This window comes from Arachis hypogaea, chromosome 3 (genome assembly GCF_003086295.3).
Source record: "Arachis hypogaea cultivar Tifrunner chromosome 3, arahy.Tifrunner.gnm2.J5K5, whole genome shotgun sequence".
Lineage (NCBI taxonomy): Eukaryota > Viridiplantae > Streptophyta > Magnoliopsida > Fabales > Fabaceae > Arachis > Arachis hypogaea.
Genome location: NC_092038.1, coordinates 51,256,278 through 51,267,051, shown reverse-complemented (window position 1 = coordinate 51,267,051; position 10,774 = coordinate 51,256,278). Strand labels below are relative to the sequence as shown.

The 10,774-nt window shown below is 39.0% G+C and overlaps 1 non-coding gene across 1 annotated transcript; it reads left to right on the top strand.

Moving 5' to 3' along the window:
• Positions 1 to 2,396: 2,396 nt before the first annotated feature.
• Positions 2,397 to 2,500, top strand: LOC112793279 (small nucleolar RNA R71). Its single transcript, XR_003197980.1, has one exon. It is a non-coding gene; the product is annotated as a small nucleolar RNA R71 (small nucleolar RNA).
• Positions 2,501 to 10,774: the final 8,274 nt, after the last annotated feature.

Here is a 10,774-nt window from a genome sequence, read left to right as displayed (position 1 = left end):
TGGATGGATGTGAGTGGTGAAGGGGGTAATTGGAAAGAGAGATTGAGGTGATTGGTGAAGGATTTTGGGGAAGAGTGTTTATTGAAAAGAGAGTATGAATGTTGAGAAGAGGGGAGAATATAGTAGTGGGGATCCTATGGGGTCCACAGATCCTGAGATGATCCTGTGGGGTCCACAGATCCTGAGGTGTTAAGGATTTACATCCCTGTACCAATTAGGCATGTAAAATGCCTTTGCATGCAATTTTGGCATTTAAACGCCGAAGTGATGCATGTTCTGAGCGTTCAACGCCCATGTGTAGCATGTTTCTGGCGGTGAACACCAGTTCCATGCTTGTTTCTGGCGTTCAGCGCCAGCTCTCCTCAGGGTGCATTCCTGGCGTTTGAACGCCAGGGTGTTGCTTGTTTCTGGCATTCAACGCCAGATCCATGCTCTGTTCTGGCGTTGAACGCCAACCAGATGCTCTTTACTGGCGTTCAAACGCCAGTAAGTCCTTCCTCCAGGGTGTGATTTTTCTTATGCTATTTTTTATTCTATTTTTAATTTTAATATTTTTTTTCGTGACTCCACATGATCATGAACCTAATAAAACATAAAAAAACAATGAAAATAAAATAAAATTAGATATATAAAAATTGGGTTGCCTCCCAATAAGCGCTTCTTTAATGTCAATAGCTTGACAGTGGGCTCTCATGGAGCCTTACAGGTGATCAGGTCAATGTTGTAGACGCCCAACACCAAACTTAGAGTTTGGATGTGGGGATTCAACACCAAACTTAGAGTTTGGCTGTGGCCTCTCAACACCAAACTTAGAGTTTGATTGTGGGGGCTTTGTTTGACTCTGTACTGAGAGAAGTTTTTCATGCTTCCTCTCCATTGTTAAAGAAGAAGATCCTTGAGCCTTAAACACAAGGTAGTCCCCATTCAATTGAAGGACTAATTCTCCTCTGTTAACATCTATCATAGCTCTTGCTGTGGCTAGGAAAGGTCTTCCAAGGATGATGCATTCATCCTCTTCCTTCATAGTGTCTAAGATTATAAAATCAGTAGGGATGTAAAGGCCTTCAACCTTTACTAACACGTCCTCTACCAATCCATAAGCTTGTCTTAATGACTTGTCTGCCATTTGTAATGAGAATAAGGCAGGCTGTACCTCAATGATCCCCAGCTTCTCCATTACAGAGAGTGGCATAAGATTTATGCTTGACCTCAGGTCACACAGAGCCTTTTCAAAGGTCATGGTGCCTATGGTATAGGGTATTAAGAATTTTCCAGGATCTTGTTTCTTTTGAGGTAAAGTTTGCTGAACCAATGTATCAAGTTCACTAATGAGCAAGGGAGGTTGACCTTCCCAGGTCTCATTACCAAATAACTTGGCATTCAGCTTCATGATGGCTCCTAGATATTGAGCAACTTGCTCTCCAATTACATCTTCATCCTCTTCAGAGGAAGAATAATCTTCAGAGCTCATGAATGGCAGAAGGAGATTTAATGGAATCTCTATGTTCTCTATATGAGTCTCAGATTCCTTTGGATCCTCAATAGGGAACTCCTTCCTGCTTGAGAGACGTCCCATGAGATCTTCCTCATTGGGATTCGCGTCCTCTCCCTCCTTCTTGCATTCGGCCATGTTGAGTATATCAATGGCCTTGCACTCTCTCTTTGGATTCTCTTCTGTATTGCTTGAGAGAGTACTAGGAGGGGTTTCAGTAACTTTCTTACTTAGCTGGCCCACTTGTGCCTCCAAATTTCTAATGGAGGATCTTGTTTCATTCATGAAACTTAAAGTGGCCTTAGACAGATCAGAGACTAAATTTGCTAAGTTAGAGGTACTCTGTTCATAATTCTCTGTCTGTTGCTAAGAAGATGATGGATAAGGCTTGACATTGTTGAGCCTATTTCTTCCACCATTATTAATGCCTTGTTGAGGCTTTTGTTGATCCTTCCATGAGAAATTTGGATGATTTCTCCATGATGAATTATAGGTGTTTCCATAAGGTTCATCCATATAATTTACCTCTGCTATTGCAGGGTTCTCAGGATCATAAGCTTCTTCTTCAGAAGATGCCTCTTTAGTACTGTTGGATGCGTTTTGCCATCCATTCAGACTTTGAGAAATCATGTTGACTTGCTGAGTCAACATTTTATTCTGAGCCAATATGGCATTTAGAGCATCAATTTCAAGAACTCCCTTCCTTTGAGGCGTCCTATTATTCACAGAATTCCTCTCAAAAGTGTACATGAATTGGTTATTTACAACCATATCAATAAGTTCTTGAGCTTCTGCAGGCGTTTTCTTTAGGCGAATGGATCCACCTGCAGAATGGTCCGGTGACATCTTAGAGAACTCAGACAGACCATAATAGAATATATCTATCATGGTCCATTCTGAAAACATGTCAGAAGGATATCTTTTGGTCATCTGCTTGTATCTTTCCCAAGCTTCATAGAGGGATTCACCATCTTTTTGTTTGAAGGTTTGAACATCCACTCTAAGCTTGCTCAGCTTTTGAGGAGGAAAGAACTTAGCCAAGAAGGCCATCACCAGCTTATCCCAGGAGTCCAAGCTATCTTTAGGTTGAGAGTCCAACCATGCTCTAGCTCTGTCTCTTACAGCAAAAGGGAAAAGCATGAGCCTGTAGACTTCAGGATCTACTCCATTAGTCTTAACAGTCTCACAGATCTGCAAGAACTCAGTTAAAAACTGATAGGGATCTTCTGATGGAAGTCCATGAAACTTGCAGTTTTGTTGCATTAAAGCAACTAGTTGAGGTTTCAGCTCAAAGTTGTTTGCTCCAATGGCAGGAATTGAGATGCTTCTTCCATCAAACTTGGAAGTAGGTGTAGTATAATCACCAAGCATCCTCCTTGCATTATTGTTGTTAGGTTTGGCTGCCATCTCCTTTTCTTGTTCGAAAATTTCAGCAAGGTTGTCTCCGGATTGTTGTAATTTAGCCTCTCTTAGTTTTCTCTTCAGAGTCCTTTCAGGTTCTGGATCAGCTTCAACAAGAATGCCTTTTTTCTTGTTCCTGCTCATATAAAAGAGAAGAGAACAGAAAAAAAGAGAAGAGGAATCCTCTATGTCACAGTAAAGAGGTTCCTTATTGTTAGTAGAAGAAGAAAGGGAATAAAGAAAGGAGAATCCAAACTGAAGGGTGAGGATAGGGGTAGTGATTTGAGATGAAGAGAGGTGAAGAGAAGTGTTAGTAAATAAATAAATAAATAGAGGAAGATGAGAGAGAGAAAATTCGAAAATTAATTTTTGAAAAGCAGTTAATGATTTCCGAAAATCAAAGGTGAAATAGAATTAAAATTAAAATTTAAAACAATTAGTTAATTTAAGAAAAATTTTGAAAAAGGGATGAGATATTTTCGAAAAGTAGAAAGGGAAAAGTAGTTAAGTTGTTTTGAAAAAGATAAGAAACAAACAAAAAGTTAGTTAGTTAATTGAAAACGATTTGAAAATCAAATTTGAAAAGATAAGAAGATAAGAAGATAAGATAAGATATTTTCAAATCAAATTTTTGGATAAGATAAAATTTTTGAAAAAGATCTGATATAAAAGATATGATGAAAAAAGATCTGATATAAAAGATATGATAAAAAGAGATTTAATTTTCAAAATTAAAATTAATTACTTAACTAACAAGAAACTAAAAGATATGATTCTAGAATTTAAAGATTGAACCTTTCTTAACAAGAAAGTAACAAACTTCAAATTTTTGAATCAATCACATTAATTGTTAGTGTAATTTCGAAAATTATGAAATAAGGATAAAAAAGATTTTGAAAATCAATTTAAAAGAAATTTTCAAAAATATATAAAAAATGAAAAAGATTTGAGTTTTGAAAAAGTTTTGAAAAGATAAGATTTTTAAAATTGAAATTTTGACTTGACCAACAAGAAAACAACTTATTTTAAAAAATTTTGACCAAGTCAACCCAAAATTTTGACTTTTTGAGAGAAATAAGGAAAAGATATTTTTTATTTTTGAATTTTTAATGATGAGGGAGAAAAACACAAAAATGACCCAAAACATGAAATTTTTGGATCAAAACACATGATGCATGCAAGAACACTATGAATGTCAAGATGAACACCAAGAACACTTTGAAGATCATTATGAACATCAAGAACATATTTTTGAAAAATTTTTTATGCAAAGAAAACATGCAAGACACCAAACTTAGAAATCTTTAATGCATGGACACTATGAATGCAAAAATGCATATGAAAAATAATAAAAGACACAAAACAAGAGAACATCAAGATCAAACAAGAAGACTTACCAAGAACAACTTGAAGATCATGAAGAACACCATGAACGCATGAATTTTCGAAAAATAATGCATAAATTTTTACAAGCACGCAATTGACACCAAACTTAAAAATTGACTCAAGACTCAAACAAGAACACAAAATATTTTTGGTTTTTATGATTTTATGATTTTTTTGGATTTTCTTTTATATTTTTCGAAAAACATATAGGAAAAAGAAAGTAATGAATCCAAAGTCCTTAATCAAAATCCTCTGAATTAGCCATGGCTTAATAGCCAGCCAAGCTAAAACATGTTATATGAAACTCTAGGATTCATTCTTGAAAACTCTGAAAATTTTCGAAAACAGGTGAGAAATTTTGAAAAATATTTTTGAAAACTTTTTGAAAAGAAAATAAATAGAAAATTACCTAATCTGAGCAACAAGATGAAACGTCAGTTGTCCATACTCGAACAATCCCCGGCAACGGCGCCAAAAACTTGGTGCACGAAATTGTGATCATCAACAATGGCACCAAAAACTTGGTAGCGCTCTCAAACGTGAATCACACTTAGTCACAACTCCGCACAACTAACCAGCAAGTGCACTGGGTCGTCCAAGTAAAACCTTACGTGAGTAAGGGTCGATCCCATGGAGATTGTTGGTATGAAGCAAGCTATGGTCATCTTGTAAATCTCAGTTAGGCGGATAATAAATTTTATGGAGTTTTCGAATAGTAAATAAAATAGAAAATAAATATAAAGTTACTCATGTAATTCAATGGTGGGAATTTCAGATAATTGCGTAGAAGTGCTTGTCCCTATTGGATCTCTGCTTTCCTAATGTCTTCCTTCAATCCTTCTTATTCCTTTCCATGGCAAGCTGTATGTAGGGCATCACCGTTGTCAATGGCTACATCCCATCCTCTCAGTAAAAATGGTCCAAATGCTCTGTCACAGCACGGCTAATCATCTGTCGGTTCTCGATCATGTTGGAATAGAATCCCTTGATTCTTTTGCGTTTGTCATCACGCTCAACAATCACGAGTTTGAAGCTCATCACAGTCATTCAATCCCGGAATCCTACTCGGAATACCATAGACAAGGTTAGACTTTCCGGATTCCCATGAATGCCGCCATCAATTCTAGCTTATATCACAAAGATTCTGATTAAGGAATCCAACAGATATGCGCCCGGTCTAAAGTAAAATGGAAGTGGTTGTCAGTCACGCGTTCATAGGTGAGAATGATGATGAGTGTCACGGATCATCACATTCATCATGTTGAAGTGCAACGAATATCTTGGAATAAGAACAAGCGGAATTGGATAGAAAATAATAGTAATTGCATTGAAACTTGAGGTACAGCAGAGCTCCACACCCTTAATCTATGGTGTGTAGAAACTCCACCGTTGAAAATACATAAGTGATGAAGGTCCAGGCATGGCCGAATGGCCAGTCCCCATGAACTTGATCAAAGGATCATAAGGTAATCCAAAAATAATCCAAAGATGTCTAATACATTGGTAAAAAGTCCTATTTATACTAAACTAGCTACTAGGGTTTACAGAAGTAAGTAATTGATGCATGAATCCACTTCTGGGTCCCACTTGGTGTGTGCTTGGGCTGAGCTTGATCTTTACATGAGCTGAGGCTTATCTTGGAGTTGAACGCCAAGTTGTAACGTGTTTTTGGCGTTCAACTCTGGTTCGTGACGTGTTTCTGGCGTTTGACTCCAGAATGCAGCATGGAACTGGCGTTGAGCGCCAGTTTATGTCATCTAATCACGAATAAAGTATGGACTATTATATATTGCTGGAAAGCTCTGGATGTCTACTTTCCAACGCCGTTAAGATAGTGCCATTTGAAGTTCTATAGCTCCAGAAAATCCATTTCGAGTTCAGGGAGGTCAGAATCCAACAGCATCAGCAGTCCTTTGTTAGCCTTTTATCAGAGTTTTGCTCAGGTCCCTCAATTTCAGTAAGAAAATACCTGAAATCATAGAAAAACACACAAACTCATAGTAAAGTCCAGAAATATGAATTTTACATAAAAACAAATGAAAACATCCCTAAAAGTAGCTAGGTCATACTAAAAACTACCTAAAAATAATGCCAAAAAGCGTATAAATTATGCGCTCATCAAAACCCAAGAACTTTCCAGCTTCTACTGCGAAGGTGCATTTTGCAGGATTAAGTCGCATGCCATGCCTTCTTATAGCATCGAATACTTGGGTGAGGTCGGACAACAGCAGTTTTTCACTTTATATCTTTATTAACATGTCGTCCACATATACTTCCATTATTTTTTCGATGTGATCCATGAAGATCTTATTCATTAATCTCTGATAGGTAGCTCCTGCGTTTTTTAGTCCAAAAGGCATGACGATGTAGCAGTAGTTTGCTTTTGGGGTTAAGAACGAAGTTTTTTCTTGGTCGGGTGGATACATTGGAATTTGATTGTATCCCGAATATGCACCCATAAATGAGAGGTATTTATACCCGGAGGAGGCATCTACCAGAGCATCGATACTTGCGAGTGGATAAGGATCTTTTGGGCAAGCTTTGTTGAGATCAGTGTAGTCGGTGCACATTCGCCACTTCCCATTTGATTTTTTCACCAAGACAACGTTAGCTAGCCATAGTGGGTACGTGACTTCTCTTATAAATCCTGCCTCCAGTAGAGCTTGTACCTACTCTTCCACAGCTTGGGATCGTTCTGGCCCGAGCTTTCTACGTTTCCATTGTACTGGCCGAGATCTTGGGTAGACTGCTAGCTTGTGGCACATTAACTTGGGGTCTATGCCTGGCATGTCTGCAGCCTTCCATGCAAAGAGGTCGGCGTTATCTCGTAAGAATTGTACGAATGATTCTTTTATGTCTCCTTTTGGATTGTACCGATATTGGTTGTTTGGTCCGGGATATCTCTGATATGGACTTTTTCTACTTCACCTTCGGGTTGTGGGCGGAGTTCTTCCCACCTCTGAGCTCCACCGAGTTCGATTGTGTGGAATTCTTCTCCTCTGTCTCTGAGGTTTAAACTTTCATTGTAGCAGCGGCGCGCCATCTTCTGGTCTGCTTTTATTATAGCTATTCCTTCTGCAGTTGGGAACTTCATGCATAGATGTGGAGTCGAGACTACTGCGCCGAGCTAATTCAATGTTGTCCGACCTATTAAGGCATTGTAGGCTGAGCTTACGTCGACCACAATGTAGTCTATTTTGAGTGTTCTTGACTGGTTTCCTTTTCCAAAGGTCGTGTGTAGTGAGACGTATCCAAGTGGTTAAACTGGGGTGTCTCCCAGTCCGAATAAGTTGTTCGGATATGCTCTGAGTTCTTTTTCTTCTAGGCCGAGTTTGTCGAAGGCAGTTTTAAATAATATGTCGGCGGAGCTTCCTTGGTCTATCAGTGTACGGTAGAGATTTGCGTTTGCTAACACGATATTGATGACCATAGGATCATCGTGTCCTGGGATGATGCCGGACGCGTCCTCTTTGGTAAAAGTAATTGTGGGGATGTCGGGTGTTTCCTCTTTTCCCTCAACATGATATACTTCTTTGAGATATCTTTTGCGAGATGATTTGGAGATCCAGCCTCTCGTAAACCCTCCGTGTATCATGTGGACGTATCTTTCGGGTGTACGGGGTGGTCGTTCTGCCTGTCCGGCATCTTCATCCCTTCTTCTTTTTCTAGGATCGTCTGCTCGGCTCGCCAAATACTGATCTAATTTTCCTTCTCTTACCAGTTTTTCTATGATGTTTTTTAAGTCGAAACATTCGTTGGTGGAATTTCCAAAGATTCGATGATATTCACAATATTCTTCCCGGTTTCCTCCTCCTTTTTTGCTTTTGAGTGGTCGAGCTGGAGGTATCTTTTCAGTATGGCATACTTCTCTGTAGACATCCACAAGGGGTACCCGAAGAGGAGTATAATTGTGGTATTATTTTATCTTTTTCCCATGTCGATCTTCTTTTTTCTTGGATTCTTTGTCCTTATCTCGGGAGGAGTAGGAGAATCCGGATTTTGAGGTCTCTCCTAGTCGAGCGTTTTCCTCCATGTTGATATACTTCTCTGCTCGTTCTTGTACCTCATTTAGAGATGTGGGATTCTTTTTCGATATGGATTGGCTAAAAGGCCCTTCTCGTAGGCCATTGATGAGGCTCCTGATGGCCGCTTTTGTGGGTAGACTTTGTATGTCTAGACATGCCTTGTTGAATATTTTCATGTAGCTGCGGAGACTTTCTCAATCTCCTTGTTTGATTCCTAATAGACTTAGGGCGTGCTTGGTTTTGTCTTTCTGGATAAAGAATATGGCTAGAAACTTCTTAGCTAGGTCGTCGAAGCTTGAGATGGACCTGGGGGTAGATTATCAAACCACTTAATCGCTGTTTTTGTTAAGGTAGTCAGGAAGGCTTTGCAGCGGATTGAGTCTGAGGAGTCAGTGAGGTACATTTGACTTCTGAAATTACTGAGGTGGTGGCTGGGATCTACCGTGCCATCGTATAAGGCCATATCCGGGAGTTTAAAGTCTTTTGGGATTTTGGTCTTCATGATTTCCTTGGTGAATGGATCTTGGTCCTTGTGGGAGCTATCCTCGTGGGTGGAACGAGTCGCTTTGGTTTTGAGATCGGCTTCGAATTTTAGGAGTTTGTCCTCCAATTGCCGGCGTCGCCTTATCTCCCTTTGTAGGTCCTTCCCAGCTTCTCGCTGATGTTGGGCTTCTTTCTCGAGTTGTTTTAAACGATCTTGAAGTGTCTCAACGGCTTCTGAGTTTGGTGAATTTTTGTCTTCGTTAGGTTGCGGGGTATCTTTTGGTGTAGTGTTCACGTTTTTGTGCGGCGTTCTATCTTCTAGACCTGAATCGTGGTCGTTGTCATGGTCGTCCGCCATAGTGATGGGTTGACTTCCAGATTCCCCGACAACGGCGCCAATGTTCCGAGGGTTACCTGAAACTGTAGGTCGATCTCGGATGAGATCTTCTGTACTGATCGAAGTTGACGTGTCCGACTTGTGCGTGGCGGCTGGAGCTGTTGTGTCCGACTTGTTGGACTGGCAACGCTGCTGATCCTTCGTCACCGGAGGGTGGTGGTACCTGCAAGGGACTCCGATGCTTAAGTTAGCAAGGGTATTAAGCAGGTTTTTTGGTAGAATCAGAGTATGAGTTATACTTGGGTGTTCCACTGTATTTATAATGGTGTAGAGTGACCTTTTCAGATAAGATAAGTTAGTTATCTTATCTTATCTTATCTTATCTTCATGGGAACCACCCTTATCTCTATAGGCTTGGGCTGCCTTTGGATTTGGGTAGTGTTCCTCTATTTGGGCCCTTTATCGGGCTTCCCTGGCATTTTGGCCGAGCTCTTTGAGAAGAGGTCGGGTAGTTTGACCTGAAAAGGTCGGTCGTCTCATTGCTAATCATCCCGGGTTGGACAGCTCGACCCAGGGTATGAACAGTCACTATACCAATAGCAATCATGTGAAGAGAACCACCCATCGCAACTGCTAGCTCACTAAAGAAACAATGATCTCCAATAACACATGCATCCCCATGGTCGCAATTTAAATCAACTACAAAAGATGGGGATGCAACCAATGTTGCAGCTGGTGCAACCACAAGCATCGAACTGGAAGGCCCTATGCCAATTGATTAAAAATTCGCAAACAACTCATGAGTTCTCACATCTAGAAAACTTCTCTGACAATGAAAATAACCTAGGGATCTTCATCGGACCCCTATGACAAGTGTGTCGTATTTCTTACCACTTGACACAATGGCAATGGGAATCTTATAAAATAATTTCTCCACCTGCTTAGTTCCACATACCCTAAGCTCCTTGTCTATAAATTGTATACCCTCTTTTTTGCACTTTTGAATCTTTCCTATATAGTGCACAAGAACTAAGAAACTATTTTTATTAGATATTTGTATTTGTTTACTCTACATCACAATAACCTTCAACCAGTATTTATAGAGCGATTCACATTTATGAACTGCTACAACTTACAGAGGATTAGATCTCGAGCATAAACATCCACTACTCATCGCAGTTTATGTCTTTATTTTTCTTCTTCAGAAACCATTACCACTTTTAGTGGTTTACGTTTGGTTATTCTCTCATCATAATCCACTGCTTGTTGTAACAGTTTATGCTTTACACAATATTATACCTAAACTACGATAACGTACGATAGATTACGTGCAAATTCCTAAAACTTTAGAAGTCAACATAGTTTATATAGATATGAAAGAAAAATGAAATGTAACCAAATCTCAAATGTTATATTTATGTAATTTAGAATCCAATTTTATTTAATCATATCATTTACCCTAAATATCATATGTTCTTCCTAGTAAATTATAGAAAAATATTTTAAGGTATTCAAGTTATTTTTATATAATAAAAATGATATATTTCAGAAAATATCCTTATATAATTTTCTAAGTATTATACTTTCAATGATGTCTATTTTTATAAAAAAATATTATTGTATTAAACAAGTTTCAATAAAAGCGATGCG